Source organism: Trichomycterus rosablanca, chromosome 5 (genome assembly GCF_030014385.1).
Source record: "Trichomycterus rosablanca isolate fTriRos1 chromosome 5, fTriRos1.hap1, whole genome shotgun sequence".
NCBI lineage: Eukaryota > Metazoa > Chordata > Actinopteri > Siluriformes > Trichomycteridae > Trichomycterus > Trichomycterus rosablanca.
In genome coordinates this window covers 22,195,169-22,219,624 of record NC_085992.1, presented here as the reverse complement: position 1 = coordinate 22,219,624, position 24,456 = coordinate 22,195,169, and the positions used below count along the sequence as shown (strand labels likewise).

The 24,456-nt window shown below is 38.1% G+C and overlaps 43 non-coding genes across 43 annotated transcripts; all 43 read right to left on the bottom strand.

The window, feature by feature from the left end:
- Positions 1 to 148: 148 nt before the first annotated feature.
- On the bottom strand, positions 149 to 267 carry LOC134315968 (5S ribosomal RNA). Its single transcript, XR_010013019.1, has one exon. It is a non-coding gene; the product is annotated as a 5S ribosomal RNA (ribosomal RNA).
- A 312-nt stretch (positions 268 to 579) lies between these two features.
- LOC134315399 (5S ribosomal RNA) lies at positions 580 to 698 on the bottom strand. The gene has a single exon (XR_010012550.1). It is a non-coding gene; the product is annotated as a 5S ribosomal RNA (ribosomal RNA).
- Positions 699 to 994: 296 nt separating this feature from the next.
- Positions 995 to 1,113, bottom strand: LOC134315967 (5S ribosomal RNA). The gene has a single exon (XR_010013018.1). It is a non-coding gene; the product is annotated as a 5S ribosomal RNA (ribosomal RNA).
- A 304-nt stretch (positions 1,114 to 1,417) lies between these two features.
- On the bottom strand, positions 1,418 to 1,536 carry LOC134315966 (5S ribosomal RNA). The gene has a single exon (XR_010013017.1). It is a non-coding gene; the product is annotated as a 5S ribosomal RNA (ribosomal RNA).
- A 6,354-nt stretch (positions 1,537 to 7,890) lies between these two features.
- LOC134315964 (5S ribosomal RNA) lies at positions 7,891 to 8,009 on the bottom strand. The gene has a single exon (XR_010013015.1). It is a non-coding gene; the product is annotated as a 5S ribosomal RNA (ribosomal RNA).
- Positions 8,010 to 8,584: 575 nt separating this feature from the next.
- Positions 8,585 to 8,703, bottom strand: LOC134315963 (5S ribosomal RNA). Its single transcript, XR_010013014.1, has one exon. It is a non-coding gene; the product is annotated as a 5S ribosomal RNA (ribosomal RNA).
- Positions 8,704 to 8,995: 292 nt separating this feature from the next.
- LOC134315996 (5S ribosomal RNA) lies at positions 8,996 to 9,114 on the bottom strand. Its single transcript, XR_010013046.1, has one exon. It is a non-coding gene; the product is annotated as a 5S ribosomal RNA (ribosomal RNA).
- Positions 9,115 to 9,410: 296 nt separating this feature from the next.
- On the bottom strand, positions 9,411 to 9,529 carry LOC134315962 (5S ribosomal RNA). Its single transcript, XR_010013013.1, has one exon. It is a non-coding gene; the product is annotated as a 5S ribosomal RNA (ribosomal RNA).
- Positions 9,530 to 9,813: 284 nt separating this feature from the next.
- Positions 9,814 to 9,932, bottom strand: LOC134315961 (5S ribosomal RNA). Its single transcript, XR_010013012.1, has one exon. It is a non-coding gene; the product is annotated as a 5S ribosomal RNA (ribosomal RNA).
- A 292-nt stretch (positions 9,933 to 10,224) lies between these two features.
- On the bottom strand, positions 10,225 to 10,343 carry LOC134315960 (5S ribosomal RNA). The gene has a single exon (XR_010013011.1). It is a non-coding gene; the product is annotated as a 5S ribosomal RNA (ribosomal RNA).
- A 292-nt stretch (positions 10,344 to 10,635) lies between these two features.
- On the bottom strand, positions 10,636 to 10,754 carry LOC134315959 (5S ribosomal RNA). Its single transcript, XR_010013010.1, has one exon. It is a non-coding gene; the product is annotated as a 5S ribosomal RNA (ribosomal RNA).
- Positions 10,755 to 11,054: 300 nt separating this feature from the next.
- On the bottom strand, positions 11,055 to 11,173 carry LOC134315995 (5S ribosomal RNA). The gene has a single exon (XR_010013045.1). It is a non-coding gene; the product is annotated as a 5S ribosomal RNA (ribosomal RNA).
- A 292-nt stretch (positions 11,174 to 11,465) lies between these two features.
- On the bottom strand, positions 11,466 to 11,584 carry LOC134315958 (5S ribosomal RNA). Its single transcript, XR_010013009.1, has one exon. It is a non-coding gene; the product is annotated as a 5S ribosomal RNA (ribosomal RNA).
- A 288-nt stretch (positions 11,585 to 11,872) lies between these two features.
- Positions 11,873 to 11,991, bottom strand: LOC134315956 (5S ribosomal RNA). Its single transcript, XR_010013008.1, has one exon. It is a non-coding gene; the product is annotated as a 5S ribosomal RNA (ribosomal RNA).
- Positions 11,992 to 12,275: 284 nt separating this feature from the next.
- Positions 12,276 to 12,394, bottom strand: LOC134315955 (5S ribosomal RNA). The gene has a single exon (XR_010013007.1). It is a non-coding gene; the product is annotated as a 5S ribosomal RNA (ribosomal RNA).
- A 284-nt stretch (positions 12,395 to 12,678) lies between these two features.
- LOC134315954 (5S ribosomal RNA) lies at positions 12,679 to 12,797 on the bottom strand. The gene has a single exon (XR_010013006.1). It is a non-coding gene; the product is annotated as a 5S ribosomal RNA (ribosomal RNA).
- A 284-nt stretch (positions 12,798 to 13,081) lies between these two features.
- Positions 13,082 to 13,200, bottom strand: LOC134315994 (5S ribosomal RNA). Its single transcript, XR_010013044.1, has one exon. It is a non-coding gene; the product is annotated as a 5S ribosomal RNA (ribosomal RNA).
- A 280-nt stretch (positions 13,201 to 13,480) lies between these two features.
- LOC134315952 (5S ribosomal RNA) lies at positions 13,481 to 13,599 on the bottom strand. The gene has a single exon (XR_010013004.1). It is a non-coding gene; the product is annotated as a 5S ribosomal RNA (ribosomal RNA).
- Positions 13,600 to 13,895: 296 nt separating this feature from the next.
- LOC134315951 (5S ribosomal RNA) lies at positions 13,896 to 14,014 on the bottom strand. Its single transcript, XR_010013003.1, has one exon. It is a non-coding gene; the product is annotated as a 5S ribosomal RNA (ribosomal RNA).
- A 308-nt stretch (positions 14,015 to 14,322) lies between these two features.
- On the bottom strand, positions 14,323 to 14,441 carry LOC134315950 (5S ribosomal RNA). The gene has a single exon (XR_010013002.1). It is a non-coding gene; the product is annotated as a 5S ribosomal RNA (ribosomal RNA).
- Positions 14,442 to 14,717: 276 nt separating this feature from the next.
- Positions 14,718 to 14,836, bottom strand: LOC134315949 (5S ribosomal RNA). The gene has a single exon (XR_010013001.1). It is a non-coding gene; the product is annotated as a 5S ribosomal RNA (ribosomal RNA).
- A 320-nt stretch (positions 14,837 to 15,156) lies between these two features.
- On the bottom strand, positions 15,157 to 15,275 carry LOC134315993 (5S ribosomal RNA). Its single transcript, XR_010013043.1, has one exon. It is a non-coding gene; the product is annotated as a 5S ribosomal RNA (ribosomal RNA).
- Positions 15,276 to 15,559: 284 nt separating this feature from the next.
- On the bottom strand, positions 15,560 to 15,678 carry LOC134315948 (5S ribosomal RNA). Its single transcript, XR_010013000.1, has one exon. It is a non-coding gene; the product is annotated as a 5S ribosomal RNA (ribosomal RNA).
- A 296-nt stretch (positions 15,679 to 15,974) lies between these two features.
- On the bottom strand, positions 15,975 to 16,093 carry LOC134315946 (5S ribosomal RNA). The gene has a single exon (XR_010012998.1). It is a non-coding gene; the product is annotated as a 5S ribosomal RNA (ribosomal RNA).
- Positions 16,094 to 16,389: 296 nt separating this feature from the next.
- LOC134315992 (5S ribosomal RNA) lies at positions 16,390 to 16,508 on the bottom strand. The gene has a single exon (XR_010013042.1). It is a non-coding gene; the product is annotated as a 5S ribosomal RNA (ribosomal RNA).
- Positions 16,509 to 16,812: 304 nt separating this feature from the next.
- LOC134315945 (5S ribosomal RNA) lies at positions 16,813 to 16,931 on the bottom strand. Its single transcript, XR_010012997.1, has one exon. It is a non-coding gene; the product is annotated as a 5S ribosomal RNA (ribosomal RNA).
- A 296-nt stretch (positions 16,932 to 17,227) lies between these two features.
- On the bottom strand, positions 17,228 to 17,346 carry LOC134315944 (5S ribosomal RNA). The gene has a single exon (XR_010012996.1). It is a non-coding gene; the product is annotated as a 5S ribosomal RNA (ribosomal RNA).
- Positions 17,347 to 17,658: 312 nt separating this feature from the next.
- Positions 17,659 to 17,777, bottom strand: LOC134315943 (5S ribosomal RNA). The gene has a single exon (XR_010012995.1). It is a non-coding gene; the product is annotated as a 5S ribosomal RNA (ribosomal RNA).
- A 284-nt stretch (positions 17,778 to 18,061) lies between these two features.
- Positions 18,062 to 18,180, bottom strand: LOC134315942 (5S ribosomal RNA). The gene has a single exon (XR_010012994.1). It is a non-coding gene; the product is annotated as a 5S ribosomal RNA (ribosomal RNA).
- Positions 18,181 to 18,500: 320 nt separating this feature from the next.
- On the bottom strand, positions 18,501 to 18,619 carry LOC134315991 (5S ribosomal RNA). The gene has a single exon (XR_010013041.1). It is a non-coding gene; the product is annotated as a 5S ribosomal RNA (ribosomal RNA).
- Positions 18,620 to 18,931: 312 nt separating this feature from the next.
- LOC134315940 (5S ribosomal RNA) lies at positions 18,932 to 19,050 on the bottom strand. Its single transcript, XR_010012992.1, has one exon. It is a non-coding gene; the product is annotated as a 5S ribosomal RNA (ribosomal RNA).
- Positions 19,051 to 19,330: 280 nt separating this feature from the next.
- On the bottom strand, positions 19,331 to 19,449 carry LOC134315939 (5S ribosomal RNA). Its single transcript, XR_010012991.1, has one exon. It is a non-coding gene; the product is annotated as a 5S ribosomal RNA (ribosomal RNA).
- A 312-nt stretch (positions 19,450 to 19,761) lies between these two features.
- LOC134315990 (5S ribosomal RNA) lies at positions 19,762 to 19,880 on the bottom strand. Its single transcript, XR_010013040.1, has one exon. It is a non-coding gene; the product is annotated as a 5S ribosomal RNA (ribosomal RNA).
- A 284-nt stretch (positions 19,881 to 20,164) lies between these two features.
- Positions 20,165 to 20,283, bottom strand: LOC134315938 (5S ribosomal RNA). The gene has a single exon (XR_010012990.1). It is a non-coding gene; the product is annotated as a 5S ribosomal RNA (ribosomal RNA).
- Positions 20,284 to 20,579: 296 nt separating this feature from the next.
- Positions 20,580 to 20,698, bottom strand: LOC134315937 (5S ribosomal RNA). Its single transcript, XR_010012989.1, has one exon. It is a non-coding gene; the product is annotated as a 5S ribosomal RNA (ribosomal RNA).
- Positions 20,699 to 21,010: 312 nt separating this feature from the next.
- On the bottom strand, positions 21,011 to 21,129 carry LOC134315989 (5S ribosomal RNA). Its single transcript, XR_010013039.1, has one exon. It is a non-coding gene; the product is annotated as a 5S ribosomal RNA (ribosomal RNA).
- A 296-nt stretch (positions 21,130 to 21,425) lies between these two features.
- Positions 21,426 to 21,544, bottom strand: LOC134315936 (5S ribosomal RNA). Its single transcript, XR_010012988.1, has one exon. It is a non-coding gene; the product is annotated as a 5S ribosomal RNA (ribosomal RNA).
- Positions 21,545 to 21,840: 296 nt separating this feature from the next.
- LOC134315935 (5S ribosomal RNA) lies at positions 21,841 to 21,959 on the bottom strand. The gene has a single exon (XR_010012987.1). It is a non-coding gene; the product is annotated as a 5S ribosomal RNA (ribosomal RNA).
- Positions 21,960 to 22,279: 320 nt separating this feature from the next.
- Positions 22,280 to 22,398, bottom strand: LOC134315934 (5S ribosomal RNA). Its single transcript, XR_010012986.1, has one exon. It is a non-coding gene; the product is annotated as a 5S ribosomal RNA (ribosomal RNA).
- A 280-nt stretch (positions 22,399 to 22,678) lies between these two features.
- Positions 22,679 to 22,797, bottom strand: LOC134315933 (5S ribosomal RNA). The gene has a single exon (XR_010012985.1). It is a non-coding gene; the product is annotated as a 5S ribosomal RNA (ribosomal RNA).
- A 443-nt stretch (positions 22,798 to 23,240) lies between these two features.
- Positions 23,241 to 23,359, bottom strand: LOC134315932 (5S ribosomal RNA). The gene has a single exon (XR_010012984.1). It is a non-coding gene; the product is annotated as a 5S ribosomal RNA (ribosomal RNA).
- Positions 23,360 to 23,671: 312 nt separating this feature from the next.
- On the bottom strand, positions 23,672 to 23,790 carry LOC134315987 (5S ribosomal RNA). Its single transcript, XR_010013037.1, has one exon. It is a non-coding gene; the product is annotated as a 5S ribosomal RNA (ribosomal RNA).
- Positions 23,791 to 24,090: 300 nt separating this feature from the next.
- Positions 24,091 to 24,209, bottom strand: LOC134315931 (5S ribosomal RNA). The gene has a single exon (XR_010012983.1). It is a non-coding gene; the product is annotated as a 5S ribosomal RNA (ribosomal RNA).
- Positions 24,210 to 24,456: the final 247 nt, after the last annotated feature.

Below are 24,456 nucleotides of genomic sequence, written 5' to 3'. Positions count from 1 at the left end.
GATAGATAGATAGATAGATAGATAGATAGATAGATAGATAGATAGATAGATAGATAGATAGATAGATAGATAGATAGATAGATCCTTTATTATGCTAGCTAACTGCTAAATGACACTTCATGAATGGGGCTGAAACTCAAAAATAAAAAGCTTACAGCACTCAGTATTCCCAGGCAGTCTCCCATCTAGGTACTGACTGAGCCCAACCCTGCTTGGCTTCTGAGATCGGACGAGATCAGGCGTTCCCAAGGTGGTTTGGCCGTAAGCGAAAGAAGCTGGATTTAAAGGCCTGTTATAGCTAGTCAGCCAGCTATCTGAGTGCTAGCCAGCTATCTGGGCTGGAATTACATTGGAAGGCCTTTCATAGATTAGATAGATAGATAGATAGATAGATAGATAGATAGATAGATAGATAGATAGATAGATAGATAGATAGATAGATAGATAGATAGATAGATAGATAGATAGATAGATAGATAGATAGATAGATAGATAGATAGATAGATAGATAGATCCTTTATTATGCTAGCTAACTGCTAAATGACACTTCATGAATGGGGCTGAAACTCAAAAATAAAAAGCTTACAGCACTCAGTATTCCCAGGCAGTCTCCCATCTAGGTACTGACTGAGCCCAACCCTGCTTGGCTTCTGAGATCGGACGAGATCAGGCATTCCCAAGGTGGTTTGGCCGTAAGCGAAAGAAGCTGGATTTAAAGGCCTGTTATAGCTAGTCAGCCAGCTATCTGAGTGCTAGCCAGCTATCTGGGCTGGAATTACATTGGAAGGCCTTTCATAGATTAGATAGATAGATAGATAGATAGATAGATAGATAGATAGATAGATAGATAGATAGATAGATAGATAGATAGATAGATAGATAGATAGATAGATAGATAGATAGATAGATAGATAGATAGATAGATAGATCCTTTATTATGCTAGCTAACTGCTAAATGACACTTCATGAATGGGGCTGAAACTCAAAAATAAAAAGCTTACAGCACTCAGTATTCCCAGGCAGTCTCCCATCTAGGTACTGACTGAGCCCAACCCTGCTTGGCTTCTGAGATCGGACGAGATCAGGCGTTCCCAAGGTGGTTTGGCCGTAAGCGAAAGAAGCTGGATTTAAAGGCCTGTTATAGCTAGTCAGCCAGCTATCTGAGTGCTAGCCAGCTATCTGGGCTGGAATTACATTGGAAGGCCTTTCATAGATTAGATAGATAGATAGATAGATAGATAGATAGATAGATAGATAGATAGATAGATAGATAGATAGATAGATAGATAGATAGATAGATAGATAGATAGATAGATAGATAGATAGATAGATAGATAGATAGATAGATAGATCCTTTATTATGCTAGCTAACTGCTAAATGACACTTCATGAATGGGGCTGAAACCCAAAAATAAAAAGCTTACAGCACTCAGTATTCCCAGGCAGTCTCCCATCTAGGTACTGACTGAGCCCAACCCTGCTTGGCTTCTGAGATCGGACGAGATCAGGCGTTCCCAAGGTGGTTTGGCCGTAAGCGAAAGAAGCTGGATTTAAAGGCCTGTTATAGCTAGTCAGCCAGCTATCTGAGTGCTAGCCAGCTATCTGGGCTGGAATTACATTGGAAGGCCTTTCATAGATTAGATAGATAGATAGATAGATAGATAGATAGATAGATAGATAGATAGATAGATAGATAGATAGATAGATAGATAGATAGATAGATAGATAGATAGATAGATAGATAGATAGATAGATAGATAGATAGATAGATAGATAGATAGATAGATAGATAGATAGATAGATAGATCCTTTATTATGCTAGCTAACTGCTAAATGACACTTCATGAATGGGGCTGAAACTCAAAAATAAAAAGCTTACAGCACTCAGTATTCCCAGGCAGTCTCCCATCTAGGTACTGACTGAGCCCAACCCTGCTTGGTTTCTGAGATCGGACGAGATTTTTTTTTTCTTCTTCTTTTTTAATTAAAGTTAATATCATTTCATAAATACATTAAAATTCGACTTAAATAAATTAAATTATATTAATTAAATACATTTGGGTAATTTGAGTTGCACCTTTTCCCAATCTACTTCTACAAATGGGTTGTTATTTACAATTAAAGCATAAAAAGTTTCTGGTTCGCCTATCATGTTAAAATAGTCTAATAGGTCCTTGAATGTTTTTTTCAGTTTATTTTCAAACACATCACATACAGATATGACATTTCCTTTATGCTTTGCAATATTTTTCCTTTTTATTATTGCTTGTTTGGCCTCAGCTAAAATTATGTTTAATGCAAATGTGTTTTTTGTTTTTCCATTAAAACCAAATAAAAACAGGGGTTGCCATTCAGTCTGTTCCTCTTGTTTCTTGTTTAAAAATGCTGTTGTTATTTTCTTTATTTTTGTTAAAAAACATTTTAATTGTTCACAGTTAAAAAACATGTGTTTGAGTCCTTCATCTTCTTTAAAACATACTTTACATTTGGCGTCTTCTGCTAGTCCTATTTTGCACATTCTCATTTCATTAAAAATACAGTTATGTCTTAAAAGAAAATCAAAGTTTTCAAGCTGTAAATTTTTAAAATGTTGTCTAGTATTTTTAAAAATATCTTCTGCTTCTAGGTTTGGGAACAGCCTTCTCCAGTATTCTTTTGCTCTTGGTTCCACCCACGCTTTTTGTATTAAAACAGTGTATATTTTTTTCAAGGTACAGCTTTCAATTGGAATTGTTTCATTTTTCATTTTTACTTTGATGTTCCAAATTAAGTTTTCACTTGTTTCTTTTTTCCCTATATGTTTTTCAATTTCACTTATCCAATCCTCCGGTATTGCTTTTTTTAATTTTTCATAGTTATTTTGAACTTGGGTTTTGTTAACTGTGTTCTCGTTGGTTTCTAGTGCATCGTATATTGCTTGCGTGGGTAGAAATCCTGATCTAACTTCATATAAAACATCTTTTACTTGGCGCACCCCTGCTTGGAACCAGTCTCTAAAAAATAGCTCTCTGCCCTCATTTAAAATCATTGGGTTAAAAAACAGCGGCTGGTTTAAAAACTGGTTCCTTTCTTTTACCTCTATATCTAAAAAATCCATTAAATCTCTCCATGCTCTAAAAACTTCTTTGTAAAACTCTGGTATGTTTTGTGTCATTTGCTCATTCATTTTCATGCTTAAAACATTAAAATCCATCCCTCCTCCTCCACATTTGTTCATTATTTCTCTAAAGCATTCCTTCCATGCTTGTTCATCTTGATTTAAAAATTTTCTTACCATTTTAATTCTCAGTGCTTTTATTCTTGTAAAAACATCTAAAAGTTTGAGTCCTCCTTGCTCTACTGGCCCTATTAAAGTGTCGTATGCAATTTTTGCCGGTTTCCCATCCCATAAAAAGTTTAAAACGATCGCTTTTATTCTTTTTAACACCCAATGAGGTGTACTAGTGACATTAAGAGCATACCAAGCTTTGGATAAAAACAGTGTGTTTAAAATCAGTACCTTCCCTTTTAAAAATACTTCTCTCTGTTTCCAAAAATGTAATCTGTTTTCCATCTTTTTTAAAATCTCCTCCCAAATTTCATCCCTTGCTTTGATTTCATTTTCCCCCATTCTGATTCCCAAGATTTTAAGCTGTGTTACCTCTTTAAATTGTATTTCTGTAGGTTTTGAGTCTGTGTTCCCTATTTTCATGTAAACCGTTTTTTCTTTATTAACTCTGGCTCCTGTCCCTTTACAGTATTTTTCAAAAGTCTCCATAGCTTTCTGAATGCTCTTAACGTCCCTTAGTGTTAGTGTTGTGTCGTCTGCATACTGAAATATTTTATGTTCTTTTGTTAATAAGATCCCTTTTGTTTCTCTGTCAGCACTGATAGCCAAACCCAGGGGTTCTGCTGCTAATGTATATAGCAGCGCTGACAGAGGACATCCTTGCCTTATTGATCTTGTTATTGGTATAAACTTTGTTAAAAAACCATTAATCTTTACACAACTGTGTATATTTGAATAGAGACATCTCAGCCACTGTACAAAAATGCTTCCAAATTCAAATGTTTCTATTAAATTAAATAAATATTCATGTTCTACTCTGTCGAAGGCTTTTTCAAAGTCTATGCTTACTATGTATCCTGTTTTTTTATTTTCCTTCATGTGCCATATTATATCCCTGATGTTACTCACCGTGTCTGAGATGTCTCTATTCAACACTCCGTACGCTTGGGTTGTTGTTATTACTCCTGGTAATACTTTTTTTAACCTGTTTGCTAAAATTTTTGCTATTATTTTATAATCCGTGTTAAGCATGCTGATTGGTCTGTAATGTTTTAAAAGTCTTTTATCTCCGTTTTTCTTATATAAAATTTTTATCATTCCTAATTTCATACTCCTACTTAGTTCTCCTTTTTGTTGAATCTCATTAAAAACTTCTAGTAAAATCGGAGTTAAAACACTTTTAAAAACCTTGTAAAATTCGCTTGGTAGGCCGTCCAGCCCTGGACTTTTACCACTATTTAACTGTGATATTGCTTCTTCTATTTCTTCTTCTGTTATGTCTTTGTTGCACATCACTTTGTCTTCCTCTGGCACTTTTTTTTTTATATGATTTAATAAAAATTGCTTGTCTGTATTATTTACTCCTTCTTTTTGAAACATGTTTTTATAAAAGTCTGCAACTGTTTTTAATATTTCATTTGTTTCTTTTACTTCTATTGTGTCATTTTTTAAAATACTTTTAATTATGTTTGCTTTTTGTTTTGTCTTTTCTAGGTTAAAAAAGAATTTGTTGCACTTTTCTCCCTCTATCATATATTTTATTCTACTTCTTATCATTGCTCCCCTGTATTTTTGTTCTTCTATATTTTTCAGTTCTTCTTCTAGATTTAGCACTTTGTTTAAGTCCCCTGCTCCTGTAGCTACTTTAGCTAGTTCATATTGTAATTTTTTGTGTATCATATTTTCGTTGGCTCTTTTCATTCTTTGTAATTTTTTGCTGTGTTCTATTGTGTAGTTTTTTATTTGTAACTTTAGATTGTCCCACCATAACAATTTTTCGTTGATAAAAAGTTTATCTTTAATGCTATTTACTATGATGTTTTCTACTTCTATTTTGTACAAACTGTTTTTTAAAATATCTGTATTTAAAACCCATACACCTTTTCCTCTTTCTATTTTGTCCATATCTATGTGAATAAATAAAAACTCATGGTCACTCAGTGTGGTTTTTTTATAAAAAGTTCTTTTTACATTATTTTCTATATCTTTGTTACTTAGAAAGAAGTCTATTCTACTTTGTTTCAAACTTCCTTGCACTGTTTGTCTTCTGGAAAAGTCAATTGTTCCCTTGTTTCGTCTTCTCCAGACATCTACCAGACAATATTTTTGTATTATTTTATTTAAACTGTCTCTGCCTTTGTCTTCTTTATATATCATTGCACTGTCTATATCAATTCTATTTAAAACTGTGTTAAAATCACCAATTAAAATCACATTGTTCCATTTTTCCATTAAGATGTCTAAGTTATTATAAAATGCCTTTTTACTATATTCTTCATTAGGTGCATGCAAATTACATAAAACAAACTGTTCATCTTCTAATGTTACTTTTAAAACCAAAAGCCGACCTTCTTTGTCTTTATACAATTCCTCTATTTTATTCCCTACTTCTTTTTTGATTAGTGTTGCTACTCCTCTTTTCCTTTTTGTATCATTGTTAAAAAATATATCACCATTCCACTTTTGTTTAAAACATTCTACTATTTTTTCATCCCACATTGTTTCCTGTAAACATATTATGTCTGCTTTTTCTGTTTGTGTTTTTAGCTTCTCTAATTTTTGTAAACAGCTTAATCCTCTTATGTTAATTGTCACTATACTCAACATAAGAAGAATGAATAGTTTTAATAGGTTTACATTCATTTTTTCTCTTCTGATAGTAACTCTTCCTCCCTCTTTTTTCCCATTTTCTCTTTGATTTCTTGCCTTCTTTTCTTCTGTTTTTCTAGTACCTTTACTATATTTAGCTGTTTTTTACCACTTTTCATGTTTTTTGTTAAGTAGTGTATTTTCTTTACATCTTTTGTAGTGTCTTTTGATTTAATCTGATCATTTCTTACTATTTCCATTTGTTCCTCTTGGTTATACTGCTGTGCCCAGTCCATGCTGTCTTCTCCTTCTGCTGTTTGTGTGTTTTCTTCTCCTTTTGTCTGTTGGTCTTTGTCGTCATCACATTCTGTATGTTGAGCTTGTTGTTGTTCTTGTGCTGTGTTGTCCTCTGTTGTTGTCTTTGGTGTTTCTTCTGCCGTTTCTTCATGTGCTTGCGCTGTTTCTTCAGTTGTGTTTTCTTGTGTTTGCTTCTGTGGGGGGGTCCCCGCACCCTCTGCTGTTTCCTCTCCATGCTTACCCATCTCTTCCTCTGTTTCACAGACACAGCGGATTAGTGCCTTATTACAGTCAGGGCATCTTGTTGCTTGGCATTCTCTGGCGTAGTGGCCCTGCTCCAGGCACTCCCTGCATGTGAACTGGGGACAGCTTCGCATCACATGACCTGGGCTCATGCAGAGTCTGCAGACCTTGACCTGTTTGTCATGTATGACCCGATAGTACTGTGGACCATCCCCAGTTTCAAATCTTGCACTGTAGGGCAGTGAAACCACTTCCTTCGGGAACTTCACTCTAATGAATCTTGTTCCATCAGCTACCGTTGTGCCTGGGTAGAAGCGGCGACGAATCGGGAGGATCGGGGTTACCCCCCACTTCATCAGTTTATTCAAGATATCTGAGTCTTCTATATAAATTGGAAGGTTTAAAAAAGACACCATCATTTCTTTTGTACAAATTTTTCTGATTTCATAGTTATGTCCTTTAATAGTTAATCCATCTAATAAAACCTCACACGACTGTTCACTGTCCAAAGTTATTTCAAATTCCTTGTTTTGTCTTAGTCTTAGTCCTATTAGTTTCCCTGGTCCGAGTATCTTGTCCAGCTCTTTTATTAAATCACTGACTGTTAACTCTTCGTTTGTCGTGCTCGGTTCAATTATTAGCGTTGCTTCTTTTAGGTACTCACGTTGGTATTTTGGTTTTAGATTAAGTCCATTGTTCTGTGTCTCCTTGCTTTTTTTGTTTTCTCCATGATTTTCCATTCCATTTTCTTTCCCAGAAATATCTCCATTTTTTGGGCTGTCCATTTTCTTTATCCGTTGATCCTTTTCCGTGTCGAAGCCTTGTAATCCATCCATCTGTAACAAAGTGTTTGTTGGGTGATCCTTTATCCGTTGTCCTGTTTTCATTACTGAATTCATGCCGTTTGTTCCATCCATTTTTTTTTTTTTTTTTTTTTTTAAAGAAAAGAAAAAGTAAATACTGGCTCCCCAAGCAGTAAAGCTGCCGGGGAGCTAAAAAAGAAAACTGAAAATAAACTTATTCAATATACAATTCTCTGTCAAAAGACAAAAGATAACCAAACAAAGAAAAGGTGTGGGAGAGCCTTTCCCTCCCAAACTGCAGTTCAAAGGTCACTTCCTGTCACCAGTAGATGTCGCTATCAGGCGTTCCCAAGGTGGTTTGGCCGTAAGCGAAAGAAGCTGGATTTAAAGGCCTGTTATAGCTAGTCAGCCAGCTATCTGAGTGCTAGCCAGCTATCTGGGCTGGAATTACATTGGAAGGCCTTTCATAGATTAGATAGATAGATAGATAGATAGATAGATAGATAGATAGATAGATAGATAGATAGATAGATAGATAGATAGATAGATAGATAGATAGATAGATAGATAGATAGATAGATAGATAGATAGATAGATAGATAGATAGATAGATAGATAGATAGATCCTTTATTATGCTAGCTAACTGCTAAATGACACTTCATGAATGGGGCTGAAACCCAAAAATAAAAAGCTTACAGCACTCAGTATTCCCAGGCAGTCTCCCATCTAGGTACTGACTGAGCCCAACCCTGCTTGGCTTCTGAGATCGGACGAGATCAGGCGTTCCCAAGGTGGTTTGGCCGTAAGCGAAAGAAGCTGGATTTAAAGGCCTGTTATAGCTAGTCAGCCAGCTATCTGAGTGCTAGCCAGCTATCTGGGCTGGAATTACATTGGAAGGCCTTTCATAGATAGATAGATAGATAGATAGATAGATAGATAGATAGATAGATAGATAGATAGATAGATAGATAGATAGATAGATAGATAGATAGATAGATAGATAGATAGATAGATAGATAGATAGATAGATAGATAGATAGATAGATAGATAGATAGATAGATAGATAGATAGATAGATAGATAGATAGATAGATAGATAGATAGATAGATAGATAGATAGATAGATAGATAGATAGATAGATAGATAGATAGATAGATAGATAGATAGATAGATAGATAGATAGATAGATAGATAGATAGATAGATAGATAGATAGATAGATAGATAGATAGATAGATAGATAGATAGATAGATAGATAGATAGATAGATAGATAGATAGATAGATAGATAGATAGATAGATAGATAGATAGATAGTTCCTTTATTATGCTAGCTAACTGCTAAATGACACTTCATGAATGGGGCTGAAACTCAAAAATAAAAAGCTTACAGCACTCAGTATTCCCAGGCAGTCTCCCATCTAGGTACTGACTGAGCCCAACCCTGCTTGGCTTCTGAGATCGGACGAGATCAGGCGTTCCCAAGGTGGTTTGGCCGTAAGCGAAAGAAGCTGGATTTAAAGGCCTGTTATAGCTAGTCAGCCAGCTATCTGAGTGCTAGCCAGCTATCTGGGCTGGAATTACATTGGAAGGCCTTTCATAGATTAGATAGATAGATAGATAGATAGATAGATAGATAGATAGATAGATAGATAGATAGATAGATAGATAGATAGATAGATAGATAGATAGATAGATAGATAGATAGATAGATAGATAGATAGATAGATCCTTTATTATGCTAGCTAACTGCTAAATGACACTTCATGAATGGGGCTGAAACCCAAAAATAAAAAGCTTACAGCACTCAGTATTCCCAGGCAGTCTCCCATCTAGGTACTGACTGAGCCCAACCCTGCTTGGCTTCTGAGATCGGACGAGATCAGGCGTTCCCAAGGCGGTTTGGCCGTAAGCGAAATAAGCTGGATTTAAAGGCCTGTTATAGCTAGTCAGCCAGCTATCTGAGTGCTAGCCAGCTATCTGGGCTGGAATTACATTGGAAGGCCTTTCATAGATTAGATAGATAGATAGATAGATAGATAGATAGATAGATAGATAGATAGATAGATAGATAGATAGATAGATAGATAGATAGATAGATAGATAGATAGATAGATAGATAGATAGATAGATAGATAGATAGATCCTTTATTATGCTAGCTAACTGCTAAATGACACTTCATGAATGGGGCTGAAACTCAAAAATAAAAAGCTTACAGCACTCAGTATTCCCAGGCAGTCTCCCATCTAGGTACTGACTGAGCCCAACCCTGCTTGGCTTCTGAGATCGGACGAGATCAGGCGTTCCCAAGGTGGTTTGGCCGTAAGCGAAAGAAGCTGGATTTAAAGGCCTGTTATAGCTAGTCAGCCAGCTATCTGAGTGCTAGCCAGCTATCTGGGCTGGAATTACATTGGAAGGCCTTTCATAGATTAGATAGATAGATAGATAGATAGATAGATAGATAGATAGATAGATAGATAGATAGATAGATAGATAGATAGATAGATAGATAGATAGATAGATAGATAGATAGATAGATAGATAGATCCTTTATTATGCTAGCTAACTGCTAAATGACACTTCATGAATGGGGCTGAAACCCAAAAATAAAAAGCTTACAGCACTCAGTATTCCCAGGCAGTCTCCCATCTAGGTACTGACTGAGCCCAACCCTGCTTGGCTTCTGAGATCGGACGAGATCAGGCGTTCCCAAGGTGGTTTGGCCGTAAGCGAAAGAAGCTGGATTTAAAGGCCTGTTATAGCTAGTCAGCCAGCTATCTGAGTGCTAGCCAGCTATCTGGGCTGGAATTACATTGGAAGGCCTTTCATAGATTAGATAGATAGATAGATAGATAGATAGATAGATAGATAGATAGATAGATAGATAGATAGATAGATAGATAGATAGATAGATAGATAGATAGATAGATAGATAGATAGATAGATAGATAGATAGATCCTTTATTATGCTAGCTAACTGCTAAATGACACTTCATGAATGGGGCTGAAACTCAAAAATAAAAAGCTTACAGCACTCAGTATTCCCAGGCAGTCTCCCATCTAGGTACTGACTGAGCCCAACCCTGCTTGGCTTCTGAGATCGGACGAGATCAGGCGTTCCCAAGGTGGTTTGGCCGTAAGCGAAAGAAGCTGGATTTAAAGGCCTGTTATAGCTAGTCAGCCAGCTATCTGAGTGCTAGCCAGCTATCTGGGCTGGAATTACATTGGAAGGCCTTTCATAGATTAGATAGATAGATAGATAGATAGATAGATAGATAGATAGATAGATAGATAGATAGATAGATAGATAGATAGATAGATAGATAGATAGATAGATAGATAGATAGATAGATAGATAGATAGATAGTTCCTTTATTATGCTAGCTAACTGCTAAATGACACTTCATGAATGGGGCTGAAACTCAAAAATAAAAAGCTTACAGCACTCAGTATTCCCAGGCAGTCTCCCATCTAGGTACTGACTGAGCCCAACCCTGCTTGGCTTCTGAGATCGGACGAGATCAGGCGTTCCCAAGGTGGTTTGGCCGTAAGCGAAAGAAGCTGGATTTAAAGGCCTGTTATAGCTAGTCAGCCAGCTATCTGAGTGCTAGCCAGCTATCTGGGCTGGAATTACATTGGAAGGCCTTTCATAGATTAGATAGATAGATAGATAGATAGATAGATAGATAGATAGATAGATAGATAGATAGATAGATAGATAGATAGATAGATAGATAGATAGATAGATAGATAGATAGATAGATAGATAGATAGATAGATAGATAGATCCTTTATTATGCTAGCTAACTGCTAAATGACACTTCATGAATGGGGCTGAAACCCAAAAATAAAAAGCTTACAGCACTCAGTATTCCCAGGCAGTCTCCCATCTAGGTACTGACTGAGCCCAACCCTGCTTGGCTTCTGAGATCGGACGAGATCAGGCGTTCCCAAGGCGGTTTGGCCGTAAGCGAAAGAAGCTGGATTTAAAGGCCTGTTATAGCTAGTCAGCCAGCTATCTGAGTGCTAGCCAGCTATCTGGGCTGGAATTACATTGGAAGGCCTTTCATAGATTAGATAGATAGATAGATAGATAGATAGATAGATAGATAGATAGATAGATAGATAGATAGATAGATAGATAGATAGATAGATAGATAGATAGATAGATAGATAGATAGATAGATAGATAGATAGATCCTTTATTATGCTAGCTAACTGCTAAATGACACTTCATGAATGGGGCTGAAACTCAAAAATAAAAAGCTTACAGCACTCAGTATTCCCAGGCAGTCTCCCATCTAGGTACTGACTGAGCCCAACCCTGCTTGGCTTCTGAGATCGGACGAGATCAGGCGTTCCCAAGGTGGTTTGGCCGTAAGCGAAAGAAGCTGGATTTAAAGGCCTGTTATAGCTAGTCAGCCAGCTATCTGAGTGCTAGCCAGCTATCTGGGCTGGAATTACATTGGAAGGCCTTTCATAGATTAGATAGATAGATAGATAGATAGATAGATAGATAGATAGATAGATAGATAGATAGATAGATAGATAGATAGATAGATAGATAGATAGATAGATAGATAGATAGATAGATAGATAGATAGATCCTTTATTATGCTAGCTAACTGCTAAATGACACTTCATGAATGGGGCTGAAACCCAAAAATAAAAAGCTTACAGCACTCAGTATTCCCAGGCAGTCTCCCATCTAGGTACTGACTGAGCCCAACCCTGCTTGGCTTCTGAGATCGGACGAGATCAGGCGTTCCCAAGGTGGTTTGGCCGTAAGCGAAAGAAGCTGGATTTAAAGGCCTGTTATAGCTAGTCAGCCAGCTATCTGAGTGCTAGCCAGCTATCTGGGCTGGAATTACATTGGAAGGCCTTTCATAGATTAGATAGATAGATAGATAGATAGATAGATAGATAGATAGATAGATAGATAGATAGATAGATAGATAGATAGATAGATAGATAGATAGATAGATAGATAGATAGATAGATAGATAGATCCTTTATTATGCTAGCTAACTGCTAAATGACACTTCATGAATGGGGCTGAAACTCAAAAATAAAAAGCTTACAGCACTCAGTATTCCCAGGCAGTCTCCCATCTAGGTACTGACTGAGCCCAACCCTGCTTGGCTTCTGAGATCGGACGAGATCAGGCGTTCCCAAGGTGGTTTGGCCGTAAGCGAAAGAAGCTGGATTTAAAGGCCTGTTATAGCTAGTCAGCCAGCTATCTGAGTGCTAGCCAGCTATCTGGGCTGGAATTACATTGGAAGGCCTTTCATAGATTAGATAGATAGATAGATAGATAGATAGATAGATAGATAGATAGATAGATAGATAGATAGATAGATAGATAGATAGATAGATAGATAGATAGATAGATAGATAGATAGATAGATAGTTCCTTTATTATGCTAGCTAACTGCTAAATGACACTTCATGAATGGGGCTGAAACTCAAAAATAAAAAGCTTACAGCACTCAGTATTCCCAGGCAGTCTCCCATCTAGGTACTGACTGAGCCCAACCCTGCTTGGCTTCTGAGATCGGACGAGATCAGGCGTTCCCAAGGTGGTTTGGCCGTAAGCGAAAGAAGCTGGATTTAAAGGCCTGTTATAGCTAGTCAGCCAGCTATCTGAGTGCTAGCCAGCTATCTGGGCTGGAATTACATTGGAAGGCCTTTCATAGATTAGATAGATAGATAGATAGATAGATAGATAGATAGATAGATAGATAGATAGATAGATAGATAGATAGATAGATAGATAGATAGATAGATAGATAGATAGATAGATAGATAGATAGATCCTTTATTATGCTAGCTAACTGCTAAATGACACTTCATGAATGGGGCTGAAACCCAAAAATAAAAAGCTTACAGCACTCAGTATTCCCAGGCAGTCTCCCATCTAGGTACTGACTGAGCCCAACCCTGCTTGGCTTCTGAGATCGGACGAGATCAGGCGTTCCCAAGGCGGTTTGGCCGTAAGCGAAAGAAGCTGGATTTAAAGGCCTGTTATAGCTAGTCAGCCAGCTATCTGAGTGCTAGCCAGCTATCTGGGCTGGAATTACATTGGAAGGCCTTTCATAGATTAGATAGATAGATAGATAGATAGATAGATAGATAGATAGATAGATAGATAGATAGATAGATAGATAGATAGATAGATAGATAGATAGATAGATAGATAGATAGATAGATAGATCCTTTATTATGCTAGCTAACTGCTAAATGACACTTCATGAATGGGGCTGAAACTCAAAAATAAAAAGCTTACAGCACTCAGTATTCCCAGGCAGTCTCCCATCTAGGTACTGACTGAGCCCAACCCTGCTTGGCTTCTGAGATCGGACGAGATCAGGCGTTCCCAAGGTGGTTTGGCCGTAAGCGAAAGAAGCTGGATTTAAAGGCCTGTTATAGCTAGTCAGCCAGCTATCTGAGTGCTAGCCAGCTATCTGGGCTGGAATTACATTGGAAGGCCTTTCATAGATTAGATAGATAGATAGATAGATAGATAGATAGATAGATAGATAGATAGATAGATAGATAGATAGATAGATAGATAGATAGATAGATAGATAGATAGATAGATAGATAGATAGATAGATAGATAGATAGATCCTTTATTATGCTAGCTAACTGCTAAATGACACTTCATGAATGGGGCTGAAACCCAAAAATAAAAAGCTTACAGCACTCAGTATTCCCAGGCAGTCTCCCATCTAGGTACTGACTGAGCCCAACCCTGCTTGGCTTCTGAGATCGGACGAGATCAGGCGTTCCCAAGGTGGTTTGGCCGTAAGCGAAAGAAGCTGGATTTAAAGGCCTGTTATAGCTAGTCAGCCAGCTATCTGAGTGCTAGCCAGCTATCTGGGCTGGAATTACATTGGAAGGCCTTTCATAGATTAGATAGATAGATAGATAGATAGATAGATAGATAGATAGATAGATAGATAGATAGATAGATAGATAGATAGATAGATAGATAGATAGATAGATAGATAGATAGATAGATAGATAGATAGATAGATAGATAGATAGATAGATCCTTTATTATGCTAGCTAACTGCTAAATGACACTTCATGAATGGGGCTGAAACTCAAAAATAAAAAGCTTACAGCACTCAGTATTCCCAGGCAGTCTCCCATCTAGGTACTGACTGAGCCCAACCCTGCTTGGCTTCTGAGATCGGACGAGATCAGGCGTTCCCAAGGTGGTTTGGCCGTAAGCGAAAGAAGCTGGATTTAAAGGCCTGTTATAGCTAGTCAGCCAGCTATCTGAGTGCTAGCCAGCTATCTGGGCTGGAATTACATTGGAAGGCCTTTCATAGATTAGATAGATAGATAGATAGATAGATAGATAGATAGATAGATAGATAGATAGATAGATAGATAGATAGATAGATAGATAGATAGATAGATAGATAGATAGATAGATAGTTCCTTTATTATGCTAGCTAACTGCTAAATGACACTTCATGAATGGGGCTGAAACTCAAAAATAAAAAGCTTACAGCACTCAGTATTCCCAGGCAGTCTCCCATCTAGGTACTGACTGAGCCCAACCCTGCTTGGCTTCTGAGATCGGACGAGATCAGGCGTTCCCAAGGTGGTTTGGCCGTAAGCGAAAGAAGCTGGATTTAAAGGCCTGTTATAGCTAGTCAGCCAGCTATCTGAGTGCTAGCCAGCTATCTGGGCTGGAATTACATTGGAAGGCCTTTCATAGATTAGATAGATAGATAGATAGATAGATAGATAGATAGATAGATAGATAGATAGATAGATAGATAGATAGATAGATAGATAGATAGATAGATAGATAGATAGATAGATAGATAGATAGATAGATAGATAGATAGATAGATAGATAGATAGATAGATCCTTTATTATGCTAGCTAACTGCTAAATGACACTTCATGAATGGGGCTGAAACCCAAAAATAAAAAGCTTACAGCACTCAGTATTCCCAGGCAGTCTCCCATCTAGGTACTGACTGAGCCCAACCCTGCTTGGCTTCTGAGATCGGACGAGATCAGGCGTTCCCAAGGCGGTTTGGCCGTAAGCGAAAGAAGCTGGATTTAAAGGCCTGTTATAGCTAGTCAGCCAGCTATCTGAGTGCTAGCCAGCTATCTGGGCTGGAATTACATTGGAAGGCCTTTCATAGATTAGATAGATAGATAGATAGATAGATAGATAGATAGATAGATAGATAGATAGATAGATAGATAGATAGATAGATAGATAGATAGATAGATAGATAGATAGATAGATAGATAGATAGATCCTTTATTATGCTAGCTAACTGCTAAATGACACTTCATGAATGGGGCTGAAACTCAAAAATAAAAAGCTTACAGCACTCAGTATTCCCAGGCAGTCTCCCATCTAGGTACTGACTGAGCCCAACCCTGCTTGGCTTCTGAGATCGGACGAGATCAGGCGTTCCCAAGGTGGTTTGGCCGTAAGCGAAAGAAGCTGGATTTAAAGGCCTGTTATAGCTAGTCAGCCAGCTATCTGAGTGCTAGCCAGCTATCTGGGCTGGAATTACATTGGAAGGCCTTTCATAGATTAGATAGATAGATAGATAGATAGATAGATAGATAGATAGATAGATAGATAGATAGATAGATAGATAGATAGATAGATAGATAGATAGATAGATAGATAGATAGATAGATAGATAGATAGATAGATAGTTCCTTTATTATGCTAGCTAACTGCTAAATGACACTTCATGAATGGGGCTGAAACTCAAAAATAAAAAGCTTACAGCACTCAGTATTCCCAGGCAGTCTCCCATCTAGGTACTGACTGAGCCCAACCCTGCTTGGCTTCTGAGATCGGACGAGATCAGGCGTTCCCAAGGTGGTTTGGCCGTAAGCGAAAGAAGCTGGATTTAAAGGCCTGTTATAGCTAGTCAGCCAGCTATCTGAGTGCTAGCCAGCTATCTGGGCTGGAATTACATTGGAAGGCCTTTCATAGATTAGATAGATAGATAGATAGATAGATAGATAGATAGATAGATAGATAGATAGATAGATAGATAGATAGATAGATAGATAGATAGATAGATAGATAGATAGATAGATAGATAGATAGATAGATAGATAGATCCTTTATTATGCTAGCTAACTGCTAAATGACACTTCATGAATGGGGCTGAAACCCAAAAATAAAAAGCTTACAGCACTCAGTATTCCCAGGCAGTCTCCCATCTAGGTACTGACTGAGCCCAACCCTGCTTGGCTTCTGAGATCGGACGAGATCAGGCGTTCCCAAGGCGGTTTGGCCGTAAGCGAAAGAAGCTGGATTTAAAGGCCTGTTATAGCTAGTCAGCCAGCTATCTGAGTGCTAGCCAGCTATCTGGGCTGGAATTACATTGGAAGGCCTTTCATAGATTAGATAGATAGATAGATAGATAGATAGATAGATAGATAGATAGATAGATAGATAGATAGATAGATAGATAGATAGATAGATAGATAGATAGATAGATAGATAGATAGATAGATAGATAGATAGATAGATAGATAGATCCTTTATTATGCTAGCTAACTGCTAAATGACACTTCATGAATGGGGCTGAAACTCAAAAATAAAAAGCTTACAGCACTCAGTATTCCCAGGCAGTCTCCCATCTAGGTACTGACTGAGCCCAACCCTGCTTGGCTTCTGAGATCGGACGAGATCAGGCGTTCCCAAGGTGGTTTGGCCGTAAGCGAAAGAAGCTGGATTTAAAGGCCTGTTATAGCTAGTCAGCCAGCTATCTGAGTGCTAGCCAGCTATCTGGGCTGGAATTACATTGGAAGGCCTTTCATAGATTAGATAGATAGATAGATAGATAGATAGATAGATAGATAGATAGATAGATAGATAGATAGATAGATAGATAGATAGATAGATAGATAGATAGATAGATAGATAGATAGATAGATAGATAGATAGATAGATCCTTTATTATGCTAGCTAACTGCTAAATGACACTTCATGAATGGGGCTGAAACCCAAAAATAAAAAGCTTACAGCACTCAGTATTCCCAGGCAGTCTCCCATCTAGGTACTGACTGAGCCCAACCCTGCTTGGCTTCTGAGATCGGACGAGATCAGGCGTTCCCAAGGTGGTTTGGCCGTAAGCGAAAGAAGCTGGATTTAAAGGCCTGTTATAGCTAGTCAGCCAGCTATCTGAGTGCTAGCCAGCTATCTGGGCTGGAATTACATTGGAAGGCCTTTCATAGATTAGATAGATAGATAGATAGATAGATAGATAGATAGATAGATAGATAGATAGATAGATAGATAGATAGATAGATAGATAGATAGATAGATAGATAGATAGATAGATAGATAGATAGATAGATAGATAGATAGATAGATAGATAGATCCTTTATTATGCTAGCTAACTGCTAAATGACACTTCATGAATGGGGCTGAAACTCAAAAATAAAAAGCTTACAGCACTCAGTATTCCCAGGCAGTCTCCCATCTAGGTACTGACTGAGCCCAACCCTGCTTGGCTTCTGAGATCGGACGAGATCAGGCGTTCCCAAGGTGGTTTGGCCGTAAGCGAAAGAAGCTGGATTTAAAGGCCTGTTATAGCTAGTCAGCCAGCTATCTGAGTGCTAGCCAGCTATCTGGGCTGGAATTACATTGGAAGGCCTTTCATAGATTAGATAGATAGATAGATAGATAGATAGATAGATAGATAGATAGATAGATAGATAGATAGATAGATAGATAGATAGATAGATAGATAGATAGATAGATAGATAGATAGATAGATAGTTCCTTTATTATGCTAGCTAACTGCTAAATGACACTTCATGAATGGGGCTGAAACTCAAAAATAAAAAGCTTACAGCACTCAGTATTCCCAGGCAGTCTCCCATCTAGGTACTGACTGAGCCCAACCCTGCTTGGCTTCTGAGATCGGACGAGATCAGGCGTTCCCAAGGTGGTTTGGCCGTAAGCGAAAGAAGCTGGATTTAAAGGCCTGTTATAGCTAGTCAGCCAGCTATCTGAGTGCTAGCCAGCTATCTGGGCTGGAATTACATTGGAAGGCCTTTCATAGATTAGATAGATAGATAGATAGATAGATAGATAGATAGATAGATAGATAGATAGATAGATAGATAGATAGATAGATAGATAGATAGATAGATAGATAGATAGATAGATAGATAGATAGATAGATAGATAGATAGATAGATAGATAGATAGATAGATCCTTTATTATGCTAGCTAACTGCTAAATGACACTTCATGAATGGGGCTGAAACCCAAAAATAAAAAGCTTACAGCACTCAGTATTCCCAGGCAGTCTCCCATCTAGGTACTGACTGAGCCCAACCCTGCTTGGCTTCTGAGATCGGACGAGATCAGGCGTTCCCAAGGCGGTTTGGCCGTAAGCGAAAGAAGCTGGATTTAAAGGCCTGTTATAGCTAGTCAGCCAGCTATCTGAGTGCTAGCCAGCTATCTGGGCTGGAATTACATTGGAAGGCCTTTCATAGATTAGATAGATAGATAGATAGATAGATAGATAGATAGATAGATAGATAGATAGATAGATAGATAGATAGATAGATAGATAGATAGATAGATAGATAGATAGATAGATAGATAGATAGATAGATAGATAGATAGATAGATAGATAGATCCTTTATTATGCTAGCTAACTGCTAAATGACACTTCATGAATGGGGCTGAAACTCAAAAATAAAAAGCTTACAGCACTCAGTATTCCCAGGCAGTCTCCCATCTAGGTACTGACTGAGCCCAACCCTGCTTGGCTTCTGAGATCGGACGAGATCAGGCGTTCCCAAGGTGGTTTGGCCGTAAGCGAAAGAAGCTGGATTTAAAGGCCTGTTATAGCTAGTCAGCCAGCTATCTGAGTGCTAGCCAGCTATCTGGGCTGGAATTACATTGGAAGGCCTTTCATAGATTAGATAGATAGATAGATAGATAGATAGATAGATAGATAGATAGATAGATAGATAGATAGATAGATAGATAGATAGATAGATAGATAGATAGATAGATAGATAGATAGATAGTTCCTTTATTATGCTAGCTAACTGCTAAATGACACTTCATGAATGGGGCTGAAACTCAAAAATAAAAAGCTTACAGCACTCAGTATTCCCAGGCAGTCTCCCATCTAGGTACTGACTGAGCCCAACCCTGCTTGGCTTCTGAGATCGGACGAGATCAGGCGTTCCCAAGGTGGTTTGGCCGTAAGCGAAAGAAGCTGGATTTAAAGGCCTGTTATAGCTAGTCAGCCAGCTATCTGAGTGCTAGCCAGCTATCTGGGCTGGAATTACATTGGAAGGCCTTTCATAGATTAGATAGATAGATAGATAGATAGATAGATAGATAGATAGATAGATAGATAGATAGATAGATAGATAGATAGATAGATAGATAGATAGATAGATAGATAGATAGATAGATAGATAGATAGATAGATAGATAGATAGATAGATAGATCCTTTATTATGCTAGCTAACTGCTAAATGACACTTCATGAATGGGGCTGAAACCCAAAAATAAAAAGCTTACAGCACTCAGTATTCCCAGGCAGTCTCCCATCTAGGTACTGACTGAGCCCAACCCTGCTTGGCTTCTGAGATCGGACGAGATCAGGCGTTCCCAAGGCGGTTTGGCCGTAAGCGAAAGAAGCTGGATTTAAAGGCCTGTTATAGCTAGTCAGCCAGCTATCTGAGTGCTAGCCAGCTATCTGGGCTGGAATTACATTGGAAGGCCTTTCATAGATTAGATAGATAGATAGATAGATAGATAGATAGATAGATAGATAGATAGATAGATAGATAGATAGATAGATAGATAGATAGATAGATAGATAGATAGATAGATAGATAGATAGATAGATCCTTTATTATGCTAGCTAACTGCTAAATGACACTTCATGAATGGGGCTGAAACTCAAAAATAAAAAGCTTACAGCACTCAGTATTCCCAGGCAGTCTCCCATCTAGGTACTGACTGAGCCCAACCCTGCTTGGCTTCTGAGATCGGACGAGATCAGGCGTTCCCAAGGTGGTTTGGCCGTAAGCGAAAGAAGCTGGATTTAAAGGCCTGTTATAGCTAGTCAGCCAGCTATCTGAGTGCTAGCCAGCTATCTGGGCTGGAATTACATTGGAAGGCCTTTCATAGATTAGATAGATAGATAGATAGATAGATAGATAGATAGATAGATAGATAGATAGATAGATAGATAGATAGATAGATAGATAGATAGATAGATAGATAGATAGATAGATAGATAGATAGATAGATAGATAGTTCCTTTATTATGCTAGCTAACTGCTAAATGACACTTCATGAATGGGGCTGAAACTCAAAAATAAAAAGCTTACAGCACTCAGTATTCCCAGGCAGTCTCCCATCTAGGTACTGACTGAGCCCAACCCTGCTTGGCTTCTGAGATCGGACGAGATCAGGCGTTCCCAAGGTGGTTTGGCCGTAAGCGAAAGAAGCTGGATTTAAAGGCCTGTTATAGCTAGTCAGCCAGCTATCTGAGTGCTAGCCAGCTATCTGGGCTGGAATTACATTGGAAGGCCTTTCATAGATTAGATAGATAGATAGATAGATAGATAGATAGATAGATAGATAGATAGATAGATAGATAGATAGATAGATAGATAGATAGATAGATAGATAGATAGATAGATAGATAGATAGATAGATAGATAGATAGATAGATAGATAGATAGATCCTTTATTATGCTAGCTAACTGCTAAATGACACTTCATGAATGGGGCTGAAACCCAAAAATAAAAAGCTTACAGCACTCAGTATTCCCAGGCAGTCTCCCATCTAGGTACTGACTGAGCCCAACCCTGCTTGGCTTCTGAGATCGGACGAGATCAGGCGTTCCCAAGGCGGTTTGGCCGTAAGCGAAAGAAGCTGGATTTAAAGGCCTGTTATAGCTAGTCAGCCAGCTATCTGAGTGCTAGCCAGCTATCTGGGCTGGAATTACATTGGAAGGCCTTTCATAGATTAGATAGATAGATAGATAGATAGATAGATAGATAGATAGATAGATAGATAGATAGATAGATAGATAGATAGATAGATAGATAGATAGATAGATAGATAGATAGATAGATAGATAGATAGATAGATAGATCCTTTATTATGCTAGCTAACTGCTAAATGACACTTCATGAATGGGGCTGAAACTCAAAAATAAAAAGCTTACAGCACTCAGTATTCCCAGGCAGTCTCCCATCTAGGTACTGACTGAGCCCAACCCTGCTTGGCTTCTGAGATCGGACGAGATCAGGCGTTCCCAAGGTGGTTTGGCCGTAAGCGAAAGAAGCTGGATTTAAAGGCCTGTTATAGCTAGTCAGCCAGCTATCTGAGTGCTAGCCAGCTATCTGGGCTGGAATTACATTGGAAGGCCTTTCATAGATTAGATAGATAGATAGATAGATAGATAGATAGATAGATAGATAGATAGATAGATAGATAGATAGATAGATAGATAGATAGATAGATAGATAGATAGATAGATAGATAGATAGATAGATAGATAGATAGATCCTTTATTATGCTAGCTAACTGCTAAATGACACTTCATGAATGGGGCTGAAACCCAAAAATAAAAAGCTTACAGCACTCAGTATTCCCAGGCAGTCTCCCATCTAGGTACTGACTGAGCCCAACCCTGCTTGGCTTCTGAGATCGGACGAGATCAGGCGTTCCCAAGGTGGTTTGGCCGTAAGCGAAAGAAGCTGGATTTAAAGGCCTGTTATAGCTAGTCAGCCAGCTATCTGAGTGCTAGCCAGCTATCTGGGCTGGAATTACATTGGAAGGCCTTTCATAGATTAGATAGATAGATAGATAGATAGATAGATAGATAGATAGATAGATAGATAGATAGATAGATAGATAGATAGATAGATAGATAGATAGATAGATAGATAGATAGATAGATAGATAGATAGATAGATAGATAGATAGATAGATAGATAGATAGATCCTTTATTATGCTAGCTAACTGCTAAATGACACTTCATGAATGGGGCTGAAACTCAAAAATAAAAAGCTTACAGCACTCAGTATTCCCAGGCAGTCTCCCATCTAGGTACTGACTGAGCCCAACCCTGCTTGGCTTCTGAGATCGGACGAGATCAGGCGTTCCCAAGGTGGTTTGGCCGTAAGCGAAAGAAGCTGGATTTAAAGGCCTGTTATAGCTAGTCAGCCAGCTATCTGAGTGCTAGCCAGCTATCTGGGCTGGAATTACATTGGAAGGCCTTTCATAGATTAGATAGATAGATAGATAGATAGATAGATAGATAGATAGATAGATAGATAGATAGATAGATAGATAGATAGATAGATAGATAGATAGATAGATAGATAGATAGATAGATAGTTCCTTTATTATGCTAGCTAACTGCTAAATGACACTTCATGAATGGGGCTGAAACTCAAAAATAAAAAGCTTACAGCACTCAGTATTCCCAGGCAGTCTCCCATCTAGGTACTGACTGAGCCCAACCCTGCTTGGCTTCTGAGATCGGACGAGATCAGGCGTTCCCAAGGTGGTTTGGCCGTAAGCGAAAGAAGCTGGATTTAAAGGCCTGTTATAGCTAGTCAGCCAGCTATCTGAGTGCTAGCCAGCTATCTGGGCTGGAATTACATTGGAAGGCCTTTCATAGATAGATAGATAGATAGATAGATAGATAGATAGATAGATAGATAGATAGATAGATAGATAGATAGATAGATAGATAGATAGATAGATAGATAGATAGATAGATAGATAGATAGATAGATAGATAGATAGATAGATAGATAGATAGATAGATAGATAGATAGATAGATAGATAGATAGATAGATAGATAGATAGATAGATAGATAGATAGATAGATAGATAGATAGATAGATAGATAGATAGATAGATAGATAGATAGATAGATAGATAGATAGATAGATCCTTTATTATGCTAGCTAACTGCTAAATGACACTTCATGAATGGGGCTGAAACTCAAAAATAAAAAGCTTACAGCACTCAGTATTCCCAGGCAGTCTCCCATCTAGGTACTGACTGAGCCCAACCCTGCTTGGCTTCTGAGATCGGACGAGATCAGGCGTTCCCAAGGTGGTTTGGCCGTAAGCGAAAGAAGCTGGATTTAAAGGCCTGTTATAGCTAGTCAGCCAGCTATCTGAGTGCTAGCCAGCTATCTGGGCTGGAATTACATTGGAAGGCCTTTCATAGATTAGATAGATAGATAGATAGATAGATAGATAGATAGATAGATAGATAGATAGATAGATAGATAGATAGATAGATAGATAGATAGATAGATAGATAGATAGATAGATAGATAGATAGATAGATAGATAGATAGATAGATAGATAGATCCTTTATTATGCTAGCTAACTGCTAAATGACACTTCATGAATGGGGCTGAAACCCAAAAATAAAAAGCTTACAGCACTCAGTATTCCCAGGCAGTCTCCCATCTAGGTACTGACTGAGCCCAACCCTGCTTGGCTTCTGAGATCGGACGAGATCAGGCGTTCCCAAGGCGGTTTGGCCGTAAGCGAAAGAAGCTGGATTTAAAGGCCTGTTATAGCTAGTCAGCCAGCTATCTGAGTGCTAGCCAGCTATCTGGGCTGGAATTACATTGGAAGGCCTTTCATAGATTAGATAGATAGATAGATAGATAGATAGATAGATAGATAGATAGATAGATAGATAGATAGATAGATAGATAGATAGATAGATAGATAGATAGATAGATAGATAGATAGATAGATAGATAGATAGATAGATAGATCCTTTATTATGCTAGCTAACTGCTAAATGACACTTCATGAATGGGGCTGAAACTCAAAAATAAAAAGCTTACAGCACTCAGTATTCCCAGGCAGTCTCCCATCTAGGTACTGACTGAGCCCAACCCTGCTTGGCTTCTGAGATCGGACGAGATCAGGCGTTCCCAAGGTGGTTTGGCCGTAAGCGAAAGAAGCTGGATTTAAAGGCCTGTTATAGCTAGTCAGCCAGCTATCTGAGTGCTAGCCAGCTATCTGGGCTGGAATTACATTGGAAGGCCTTTCATAGATTAGATAGATAGATAGATAGATAGATAGATAGATAGATAGATAGATAGATAGATAGATAGATAGATAGATAGATAGATAGATAGATAGATAGATAGATAGATAGATAGATAGATAGATAGATAGATCCTTTATTATGCTAGCTAAC